Source organism: Ambystoma mexicanum, chromosome 10 (genome assembly GCF_040938575.1).
Source record: "Ambystoma mexicanum isolate Mex_15411 chromosome 10, UKY_AmexF1_1, whole genome shotgun sequence".
Lineage (NCBI taxonomy): Eukaryota > Metazoa > Chordata > Amphibia > Caudata > Ambystomatidae > Ambystoma > Ambystoma mexicanum.
In genome coordinates this window covers 697,058,059-697,070,101 of record NC_090932.1, presented here as the reverse complement: position 1 = coordinate 697,070,101, position 12,043 = coordinate 697,058,059, and positions in this window count along the sequence as shown.

The following is a 12,043-nucleotide window of genomic DNA, read 5'->3' as shown; positions in this document are numbered from 1 at the left end:
TTATAAATCGAGTAGCTGAAGGCAGGCTGGGTAAGACATTTTTAATTCACCCGTAGCGCATTTACAACTCCAATTAACAGGCCGATTCATGGAATAATTAGCGCGGCGCAAGTGGGCAAAAACGTGCGAATCGCAGTGGAATAGCGAAAATCGCAGTGCAAGTGCGAAAATCGCACGAAAAGCAGCGCACATCGATTCATGGAAGGCCGTGCGCGAGAAAACCATCGGATGTGCGATAAAAAAGTGCGCGGCGCACGTTGGCGCACAGGCCATCTAACAGCGTGCGCCAGGTCACAGCGAAAATCGCACAGGCCACAGCGAAAATCGCATATAGCGCGGCGCACGCAACAAAAGTAGGCGGAACACGGGGCGTAACACTCGGAATGGGGAACAACTTGCCAAAACGTGGGCGTCACGGGGGAAGTACAGGGTACAAGTGCGCGGAACGCCCACACGCTCGCCTACAACACGTATTCATGGAATAGAATAGGGCAAAAAAGCGCACGCTCAAACCAGCGCACAGGCACAAACACGACCGCCACAAGAAAGCAGGCGGTAGCGTCTCTGCGCCTGGAAGAAATGTGCGCCAAAAGGTGCGCCAACAAATAGCACCTATATACAGCCATGATGAATGTCATATACTGTGGCCCTCCAGGACAATTGACGTGCAAAGGGGTACCCACAAACACGGACACCCGCTGACAAAAAATACGTGTGCGTGTAGACCGGGGTGCGCGGGAAGTCTCACACGCGATTTCGGCAGGGTACGTGTATTTCAGGGGTGCGCGGGAAGTTCCACACGCGATTGGCCCAGTGAGAGCAGGGTACGTGTATTCCATGGGTGCGCGGGAAGTTCCACACGCGATTTCAGCAGGGTACGTGTATTTCAGGGGTGCGCGGGAAGTTCCACACGCGATTTCAGCAGGGTATGTGTATTCCAGGGGTGCGCGGGAAGTTCCACACGCGATTTCAGCAGGGTACGTGTATTTCAGGGGTGCGCGGGAAGTTCCACACGCGATTGGCCCAGTGCGAGCAGGGTACGTGTATTTCAGGGGTGCGCAGGAAGTTCCACACGCGATTTCAGCAGGGTACGTGTATTTCAGGGGTGCGCGGGAAGTACCACACGTGATTTGAGCAGGGTACGTGTATTTCAGGGGTGCGCGGGAAGTTCCACACGCGATTTCAGCAGGGTACGTGTATTTCAGGGGTGCGCGGGAAGTTCCACACGCGATTTCAGCAGGGTATGTGTATTTCAGGGGTTCTGGGGAGTACTACACGTGAATTGGCCGTGTGGGTCCACCCAGGTGTACGCTCCACAACCTCCACGGCCCCTGCAGGCAGCCCACACCACGGGGGACTACCCTGCACCCCTGCTCATGTCCCGCAGGCAGCCCATCCACCATGGGCATGCCCCCCAGCCAACCCACATGTCACCTTGCACTACTGATCAACAATGCATGTCTCCCACCACCCCCACCCCCGAGCCACCATGGCCAGCCCCCACCAGGCCCCCACTCATGTCCCCTATCACCCCCACCCCCCAGCAGTGCTGGGGCAGCCTCCACCAGGCCCCCACTCATGTCTCCCACCACCCCCACCCCCCAGCCACCAGGGGCAGCCTCCACCAGGCCCCCACTCATGTCTCCCACCACCCCCACCCCCCAGCCACCAGGGGCACCCTCCACCAGGCCCCCACTCATGTCTCCCACCACCCCACCCCCCAGCAGTGCAGGGGCAGCACCACCAGGCCCCCACTCATGTCCCTCTGCACCCCCACCCCCCAGCATCCAGGGGCACCCTCCACCAGGCCCCCACTCATGTCTCCCACCACCCCCACCCCCGAGCAGTGCAGGGGCAGCCTCCACCAGGCCCCCACTCATGTCTACCACCACCCCCACCCCCCAGCCACCATGGGCAGCCCCCACCAGGCCCCCACTCATGTCTCCCACCACCCCCACCCCCCAGCCACCAGGGGCACCCTCCACCAGGCCCCCACTCATGTCTCCCACCACCCCCACCCCCCAGCAGTGCAGGGGCAGCCTCCACCAGGCCCCCACTCATGTCTCCCACCACCCCCACCCCCCAGCAGTGCAGGGGAACCCTCCACCAGGCCCCCACTCATGTCTCCCACCACCCGCACCCCCCAGCAGTGCAGGGGCAGCCTCCACCAGGCCCCCACTCATGTCTCCCACCACCCCCACCCCCCAGCAGTGCAGGGGCACCCTCCACCAGGCCCCCATTCATGTCTCCCACCACCCCCACCCCCCACCATCCAGGGGCACCCTCCACCAGGCCCCCACTCATGTCTCCCACCACCCCCACCCCCCAGCCACCAGGGGCACCCTCCACCAGGCCCCCACTCATGTCTCCCACCACCCCCACCCCCCACCATCCAGGGGCACCCTCCACCAGGCCCCCACTCATGTCTCCCACCACCCCCACCCCCCAGCCACCAGGGGCACCCTCCACCAGGCCCCACCTCATGTCTCCCACCACCCCCACCCCTCAGCAGTGCAGGGGCACCCTCCACCAGGCCCCGACTCATGTCTCCCACCACCCCCACCCCCCACCATCCAGGGGCACCGTCCACCAGGCCCCCACTCATGTCTCCCACCACCCCCACCCCCCAGCCACCAGGGGCAGCCTCCACCAGGCCCCCACTCATGTCTCCCAACACCCCCACCACCCAGCCACCAGGGGCAGCCTCCACCAGGCCCCCACTCATGTCTCCCACAACCCCCACCCCCCAGCCACCAGGGGCACCCTCCACCAGGCCCCCACTCATGTCTCCCACCACCCCCACCCCCCAGCAGTGCAGGGGCAGCCTCCACCAGGCCCCCACTCATGTCTACCACCACCCCCACCCCCTAGCCACCATGGGCAGCCCCCACCAGGCCCCCACTCATGTCCCCCTGCACCCCCACCCCCCAGCATCCAGGGGCACCCTCCACCAGGCCCCCACTCATGTCTCCCACCACCCCCACCCCCCAGCAGTGCAGAGGCACCCTCCACCAGGCCCCCACTCATGTCTCCCACCACCCCCACCCCCCAGCAGTGCAGGGGCAGCCTCCACCAGGCCCCCACTCATGTCTCCCACCACCCCCACCCCCCACCATCCAGGGGCACCCTCCACCAGGCCTTCACTCATGTCTCCCTCCACCCCCACCCCCCACCATCCAGGGGCACCCTCCACCAGGCCCCCACTCATGTCTCCCACCACCCCCACCCCCCAGCCACCAGGGGCACCCTCCACCAGGCCCCCACTCATGTCTCCCACCACCCACACCCCCCAGCCACCAGGGGCAGCCTCCACCAGGCCCCCACTCATGTCTCCCACCACCCCCACCCCCCAGCCACCAGGGGCACCCTCCACCAGGCCCCCACTCATGTCTCCCACCACCCCCACCCCCCAGCAGTGCAGGGGCAGCCTCCACCAGGCCCCCACTCATGTCTACCACCACCCCCACCCCCCAGCCACCATGGGCAGCCCCCACCAGGCCCCCACTCATGTCTCCCACCACCCCCACCCCCCAGCCACCAGGGGCATCCTCCACCAGGCCCCCACTCATGTCTCCCACCACCCCCACCCCCCAGCAGTGCAGGGGCAGCCTCCACCAGGCCCCCACACATGTCTCCCACCACCCCCACCCCCCAGCAGTGCAGGGGCACCCTCCACCAGGCCCCCACTCAGGTCTCCCACCACCCCCACCCCCCAGCAGTGCAGGGGCATCCTCCACCAGGCCCCCACTCATGTCTCCCACCACCCCCACCCCCCAGCAGTGCAGGGGCACCCTCCACCAGGCCCCCACTCATGTCTCCCACCACCCCCACCCCCCACCATCCAGGGGCACCCTCCACCAGGCCCCCACTCATGTCTCCCACCACCCCCACCCCCCAGCCACCAGGGGCACCCTCCACCAGGCCCTCACTCATGTCTCCCACCACCCCCACCCCCACCATCCAGGGGCACCCTCCACCAGGCCCCTACTCATGTCTCCCACCACCCCCACCCCCCAGCCACCAGGGGCACCCTCCACCAGGCCCCCACTCATGTCTCCCACCACCCCCACCCCCCAGCAGTGCAGGGGCACCCTCCACCAGGCCCCCACTCATGTCTCCCACCACCCCCACCCCCCACCATCCAGGGGCACCCTCCACCAGGCCCCCACTCATGTCTCCCACCACCCCCACCCCCAGCCACCAGGGGCAGCCTCCACCAGGCCCCCACTCATGTCTCCCACCACCCCCACCCCCCAGCCACCAGGGGCAGCCTCCACCAGGCCCCCACTCATGTCTCCCACCACCCCCACCCCCCAGCCACCAGGGGCACCCTCCACCAGGCCCCCACTCATGTCTCCCACCACCCCCACCCCCCAGCAGTGCAGGGGCAGCACCACCAGGCCCCCACTCATGTCCCCCTGCACCCCCACCCCCCAGCATCCAGGGTCACCCACCACCAGGCCCCCACTCATGTCTCCCACCACCCCCACCCCCCAGCAGTGCAGGGGCAGCCTCCACCAGGCCCCCACTCATGTCTACCACCACCCCCACCCCCCAGCCACCATTGGAAGCCCCACCAGGCCCCCACTCATGTCTCCCACCACCCCCACCCCCCAGCCACCAGGGGCACCCTCCACCAGGCCCCCACTCATGTCTCCCACCACCCCCACCCCCCAGCAGTGCAGGGGCAGCCTCCACCAGACCCCCACTCATGTCTCCCACCCCCCCCACCCCCCAGCAGTGCAGGGGCACCCTCCACCAGGCCCCCACTCATGTCTCCCACCACCCCCACCCCCCAGCAGTGCAGGGGCAGCCTCCACCAGGCCCCCACTCATGTCTCCCACCACCCTCACCCCCCAGCAGTGCAGGGGCACCCTCCACCAGGCCTCCACTCATGTCTGCCACCACCCCCACCCCCCACCATCCAGGGGCACCCTCCACCAGGCCCCCACTCATGTCCCCCACCACCCCCACCCCCCAGCCACCAGGGGCACCCTCCACCAGGCCCCCACTCATGTCTCCCACCACCCCCCAGCCACCAGGGGCAGCCTCCACCAGGCCCCCACTCATGTCTCCCACCACCCCCACCCCCCAGCCACCAGGGGCACCCTCCACCAGGCCCCCACTCATGTCTCCCACCACCCCCACCCCCCAGCAGTGCAGGGGCAGCACCACCAGGCCCCCACTCATGTCCCCCTGCACCCCCACCCCCCAGCATCCAGGGGCACCCTCCACCAGGCCCCCACTCATGTCTCCCACCACCCCCACCCCCCAGCAGTGCAGGGGCAGCCTCCACCAGGCCCCCACTCATGTCTACCACCACCCCCACCCCCCAGCCACCATGGGCAGCCCCCACCAGGCCCCCACTCATGTCTCCCACCACCCCCACCCCCCAGCCACCAGGGGCACCCTCCACCAGGCCCCCACTCATGTCTCCCACCACCCCCACCCCCCACCATCCAGGGGCACCCTCCACCAGGCCCCCACTCATGTCTCCCACCACCCCCACCCCCCAGCCACCAGGGGCAGCCTCCACCAGGCCCCCACTCATGTCTCCCACCACCCCCACCCCCCAGCCACCAGGGGCAGCCTCCACCAGGCCCCCACTCATGTCTCCCACCACCCCCACCCCCCAGCCACCAGGGGCACCCTCCACCAGGCCCCCACTCATGTCTCCCACCACCCCCACCCCCCAGCTGTGCAGGGGCAGCACCACCAGGCCCCCACTCATGTCCCCCTGCACCCCCACCCCCCAGCAGTGCAGGGGCAGCCTCCACCAGGCCCCCACTCATGTCTCCCACCACCCCCACCCCCCAGCAGTGCAGGGGCACCCTCCACCAGGCCCCCACTCATGTCTCCCACCACCCCCACCCCCCAGCAGTGCAGGGGCAGCCTCCACCAGGCCCCCACTCATGTCTCCCACCACCCCCACCCCCAGCAGTGCAGGGGCACCCTCCACCAGGCCCCCACTCATGTCTCCCACCACCCCCACCCCCCACCATCCAGGGGCACCCTCCACCAGGCCCCCACTCATGTCTCCCACCACCCCCACCCCCCAGCCACCAGGGGCACCCTCCACCAGGCCCCCACTCATGTCTCCCACCAACCCCACCCCCCACCATCCAGGGGCACCCTCCACCAGGCCCCCACTCATGTCTCCCACCACCCCCACCCCCCAGCCACCAGGGGCACCCTCCACCAGGCCCCCACTCATGTCCCCCACCACCGCCACCCCCCAGCAGTGCAGGGGCACCCTCCACCAGGCCCCCACTCATGTCTCCCACCACCCCCACACCCCACCATCCAGGGGCACCCTCCACCAGGCCCCCACTCATGTCTCTCACTACCCCCAGCCACCAGGGGCAGCCTCCACCAGGCCCCCACTCATGTCTCCCACCACCCCCACCCCCCAGCCACCAGGGGCAGCCTCCACCAGGCCCCCACTCATGTCTCCCACCACCCCCACCCCCCCGCCACCAGGGGCACCCTCCACCAGGCCCCCACTCATGTCCCCCTGCACCCCCACCCCCCAGCATCCAGGGGCACCCTCCACCAGGCCCCCACTCATGTCTCCCACCACCCCCACCCCCCAGCAGTGCAGGGGCAGCACCACCAGGCCCCCACTCATGTCCCCCTGCACCCCCACCCCCCAGCATCCAGGGGCACCCTCCACCAGGCCACCACTCATGTCTCCCACCACCCCCACCCCCCAGCAGTGCAGGGGCAGCCTCCACCAGGCCCCCACTCATGTCTCCCACCACCCCCACCCCCCAGCCACCAGGGGCACCCTCCACCGGGCCCCCACTCATGTCTCCCACCACCCCCACCCCCCAGCAGTGCAGGGGCAGCCTCCACCAGGCCCCCACTCATGTCTCCCACCACCCCCACCCCCCAGCAGCGCACGGGCACCCTCCACCAGGCCCCCACTCATGTCTCCCACCACCCCCACCACCCAGCAGTGCAGGGGCAGCCTCCACCAGGCCCCCACTCATGTCTCCCACCACCCCCACCCCCCAGCAGTGCAGGGGCACCCTCCACCAGGCCCCCACTCATGTCTCCCACCACCCCCACCCCCCACCATCCAGGGGCACCCTCCACCAGGCCCCCACTCATGTCTCCCACCACCCCCACCCCCCAGCCACCAGGGGCAGCCTCCACCAGGCCTCCACTCATGCCTCCCACCACCCCCACCCCCCAGCCACCAGGGGCAGCCTCCACCAGGCCCCCACTCATGTCTCCCACCACCCCCACCCCCCAGCCACCAGGGGCACCCTCCACCAGGCCCCCACTCATGTCTCCCACCACCCCCACCGCCCAGCAGTGCAGGGGCAGCACCACCAGGCCCCCACTCATGTCCCCCTGCACCCCCACCCCCCAGCATCCAGGGGCACCCTCCACCAGGCCCCCACTCATGTCTCCCACCACCCCCACCCCCCAGCAGTGCAGGGGCAGCCTCCACCAGGCCCCCACTCATGTCTACCACCACCCCCACCCCCAGCCACCATGGGCAGCACCCACCAGGCCCCCACTCATGTCTCCCACCACCCCGACCCCCCAGCCACCAGGGGCACCCTCCACCAGGCCCCCACTCATGTCTCCCACCACCCCCACCCCCCAGCAGTGCAGGGGCAGCCTCCACCAGGCCCCCACTCATGTCTCCCACCACCCCCACCCCCCAGCAGTGCAGGGGCACCCTCCACCAGGCCCCCACTCATGTCTCCCACCACCCCCACCACCCAGCAGCGAAGGGGCACCCTCCACCAGGCCCCCACTCATGTCTCCCACCACCCCCACCCCCCAGCCACCAGGGGCACCCTCCACCAGGCCCCCACTCATGTCTCCCACCACCCCACCCCCCACCATCCAGGGGCACCCTCCACCAGGCCCCCACTCATGTCTCCCACCACCCCCACAACCCCAGCAACCAGGGGCACCCTCCACCAGGCCCCCACTCATGTCTCCCACCACCCCCACCCCCCAGCAGTGCAGGGGCACCCTCCACCAGGCCCCCACTCATGTCTCCCACCACCCCCACCCCCCAGCAGTGCAGGGGCAGCACCACCAGGCCCCCACTCATGTCCCCCTGCACCCCCACCCCCCAGTATCCAGGGGCACCCTCCACCAGGCCCCCACTCATGTCTCCCACCACCCCTACCCCCCAGCAGTGCAGGGGCAGCCTCCACCAGGCCCCCACTCATGTATACCACCACCCCCACCCCCCAGCCACCATGGGCAGCCCCCACCAGGCCCCCACTCATGTCTCCAACCAGCCCCACCCCCCAGCCACCAGGGGCACCCTCCACCAGGCCCCCACTCATGCATCCCCCAACCCCCACCCCCCAGCAGTGCAGGGGCAGCACCACCAGGCCCCCACTCATGTCCCCCTGCACCCCCACCCCCCAGCATCCAGGGGCACCCTCCACCAGGCCCCCACTCATGTCTCCCACCACCCCCACCCCCCAGCAGTGCAGGGGCAGCCTCCACCAGGCCCCCACTCATGTCTACCACCACCCCCACCCCCTGCCACCATGGGCAGCCCCCACCAGGCCCCCACTCATGTCTCCCACCACCCCCACCCCCCAGCCACCAGGGGCACCCTCCACCAGGCCCCCACTCATGTCTCCCACCACCCCCACCCCCCAGCAGTGCAGGGGCAGCCTCCACCAGGCCCCCACTCATGTCTCCCACCACCCCCACCCCCCAGCAGTGCAGGGGCACCCTCCACCAGGCCCCCACTCATGTCTCCCATCACCCCCACCACCCAGCAGTGCAGGGGCAGCCTCCACCAGGCCCCCACTCATGTCTCCCACCACCCCCACCCCCCAGCAGTGCAGGGGCACCCTCCACCAGGCCCCCACTCATGTCTCCCACCACCCCCACCCCCCACCATCCAGGGGCACCCTCCACCAGGCCCCCACTCATGTCTCCCACCACCCCCACCCCCCAGCCACCAGGGGCACCCTCCACCAGGCCCCCACTCATGTCTCCCACCCCCCCCACCCCCCACCATCTAGGGGCACCCTCCACCAGGCCCCCACTCATGTCTCCCACCACCCCCACAACCCCAGCAACCAGGGGCACCCTCCACCAGGCCCCCACTCATGTCTCCCACCACCCCCTCCCCCCAGCAGTGCAGGGGCACCCTCCACCAGGCCCCCACTCATGTCTCCCACCACCCCCACCCCCCACCATCCAGGGGCACCCTCCACCAGGCCTCCACTCATGTCTCCCACCACCCCCACCCCCCACCATCCAGGGGCACCCTCCACCAGGCCCCCACTCATGTCCCCCACCACCCCCACCCCCCAGCCACCAGGGGCACCCTCCACCAGGTCCCCACTCATGTCTCCCACCACCCCCCAGCCACCAGGGGCAGCCTCCACCAGGCCCCCACTCATGTCTCCCACCACCCCCACCCCCCAGCCACCAGGGGCACCCTCCACCAGGCCCCCACTCATGTCTCCCACCACCCCCACCCCCCAGCAGTGCAGGGGCAGCACCACCAGGCCCCCACTCATGTCCCCCTGCACCCCCACCCCCCAGCATCCAGGGGCACCCTCCACCAGGCCCCCACTCATGTCTCCCACCACCCCCACCCCCCAGCAGTGCAGGGGCAGCCTCCACCAGGCCCCCACTCATGTCTACCACCACCCCCACCCCCCAGCCACCATGGGCAGCCCCCACCAGGCCCCCACTCATGTCTCCCACCACCCCCACCCCCCAGCCACCAGGGGCACCCTCCACCAGGCCCCCACTCATGTCTCCCACCACCCCCACCCCCCACCATCCAGGGGCACCCTCCACCAGGCCCCCACTCATGTCTCCCACAACCCCCACCCCCCAGCCACCAGGGGCAGCCTCCACCAGGCCCCCACTCGTGTCTCCCACCCCCCCCCACCCCCCAGCTGTGCAGGGGCAGCACCACCAGGCCCCCACTCATGTCCCCCTGCACCCCCACCCCCCAGCATCCAGGGGCACCCTCCACCAGCCCCCCACTCATGTCTCCCACCACCCCCACCCCCGAGCAGTGCAGGGGCAGCCTCCACCAGGCCCCCACTCATGTCTACCACCACCCCCACCCCCCAGCCACCATGGGCAGCCCCCAGCAGGCCCCCACTCATGTCTCCCACCACCCCCACCCCCCAGCCACCAGGGGCAGCCTCCACCAGGCCCCCACTCATGTCTCCCACCACCCCCACCCCCCAGCCACCAGGGGCAGCCTCCACCAGGCCCCCACTCATGTCTCCCACCACCCCCACCCCCCAGCTGTGCAGGGGCAGCACCACCAGGCCCCCACTCATGTCCCCCTGCACCCCCACCCCCCAGCATCCAGGGGCACCCTCCACCAGGCCCCCACTCATGTCTCCCACCACCCCCACCCCCGAGCAGTGCAGGGGCAGCCTCCACCAGGCCCCCACTCATGTCTACCACCACCCCCACCCCCCAGCCACCATGGGCAGCCCCCACCAGGCCCCCACTCATGTCTCCCACCACCCCCACCCCCCAGCCACCAGGGGCACCCTCCACCAGGCCCCCACTCATGTCTCCCACCACCCCCACCGCCAGCAGTGCAGGGGCAGCCTCCACCAGGCCCCCACTCATGTCTCCCACCACCCCCACCCCCCAGCAGTGCAGGGGCACCCTCCACCAGGCCCCCACTCATGTCTCCCACCACCCCCACCCCCCAGCAGTGCAGGGGCAGCCTCCACCAGGCCCCCACTTATGTCTCCCACCACCCCCACCCCCCAGCAGTGCAGGGGCACCCTCCACCAGGCCCCCACTCATGTCTCCCACCACCCCCACCCCCCACCATCCAGGGGCACCCTCCACCAGGCCCCCACTCATGTCTCCCACCACCCCCACCCCCCAGCCACCAGGGGCACCCTCCACCAGGCCCCCACTCATGTCTCCCACCACCCCCACCCCCCACCATCCAGTGGCACCCTCCACCAGGCCCCCACTCATGTCTCCCACCACCCCCACCCCCCAGCCACCAGGGGCACCCTCCACCAGGCCCCCACTCATGTCCCCCACCACCGCCACCCCCCAGCAGTGCAGGGGCACCCTCCACCAGGCCCCCACTCATGTCTCCCACCACCCCCACACCCCACCATCCAGGGGCACCCTCCGCCAGGCCCCCACTCATGTCTCCCACTTCCCCCCACCCCCCAGCCACCAGGGGCAGCCTCCACCAGGCCCCCACTCATGTCTCCCACCACCCCCACCCCCCAGCCACCAGGGGCAGCCTCCACCAGGCCCCCACTCATGTCTCCCACCACCCCCACCCCCCAGCCACCAGGGGCACCCTCCACCAGGCCCCCACTCATGTCTCCCACCACCCCCACCCCCCAGCAGTGCAGGGGCAGCACCACCAGGCCCCCACTCATGTCCCCCTGCACCCCCACCCCCCAGCATCCAGGGGCACCCTCCACCAGGCCCCCACTCATGTCTCCCACCACCCCCACCCCCCAGCAGTGCAGGGGCAGCCTCCACCAGGCCTCCACTCATGTCTACCACCACCCCCACCCCCCAGCCACCATGGGCAGCCCCCACCAGCCCCCCACTCATGTCTCCCACCACCCCCACCCCCCAGCCACCAGGGGCACCCTCCACCAGGCCCCCACTCATGTCTCCCACCACCCCCACCCCCCAGCAGTGCAGGGGCAGCCTCCACCAGGCCCCCACTCATGTCTCCCACCACCCCCACCCCCCAGCAGTGCAGGGGCACCCTCCACCAGGCCCCCACTCATGTCTCCCACCACCCCCACCACCCAGCAGTGCAGGGGCAGCCTCCACCAGGCCCCCACTCATGTCTCCCACCACCCCCACCCCCCAGCAGTGCAGGGGCACCCTCCACCAGGCCCCCACTCATGTCTCCCACCACCCCCACCATCCAGGGGCACCCTCCACCAGGCCCCCACTCATGTCTCCCACCACCCCCACCCCCCAGCCACCAGGGGCAGCCTCCACCAGGCCCCCACTCATGCCTCCCACCACCCCCACCCCCCAGCCACCAGGGGCAGCCTCCACCAGGCCCCCACTC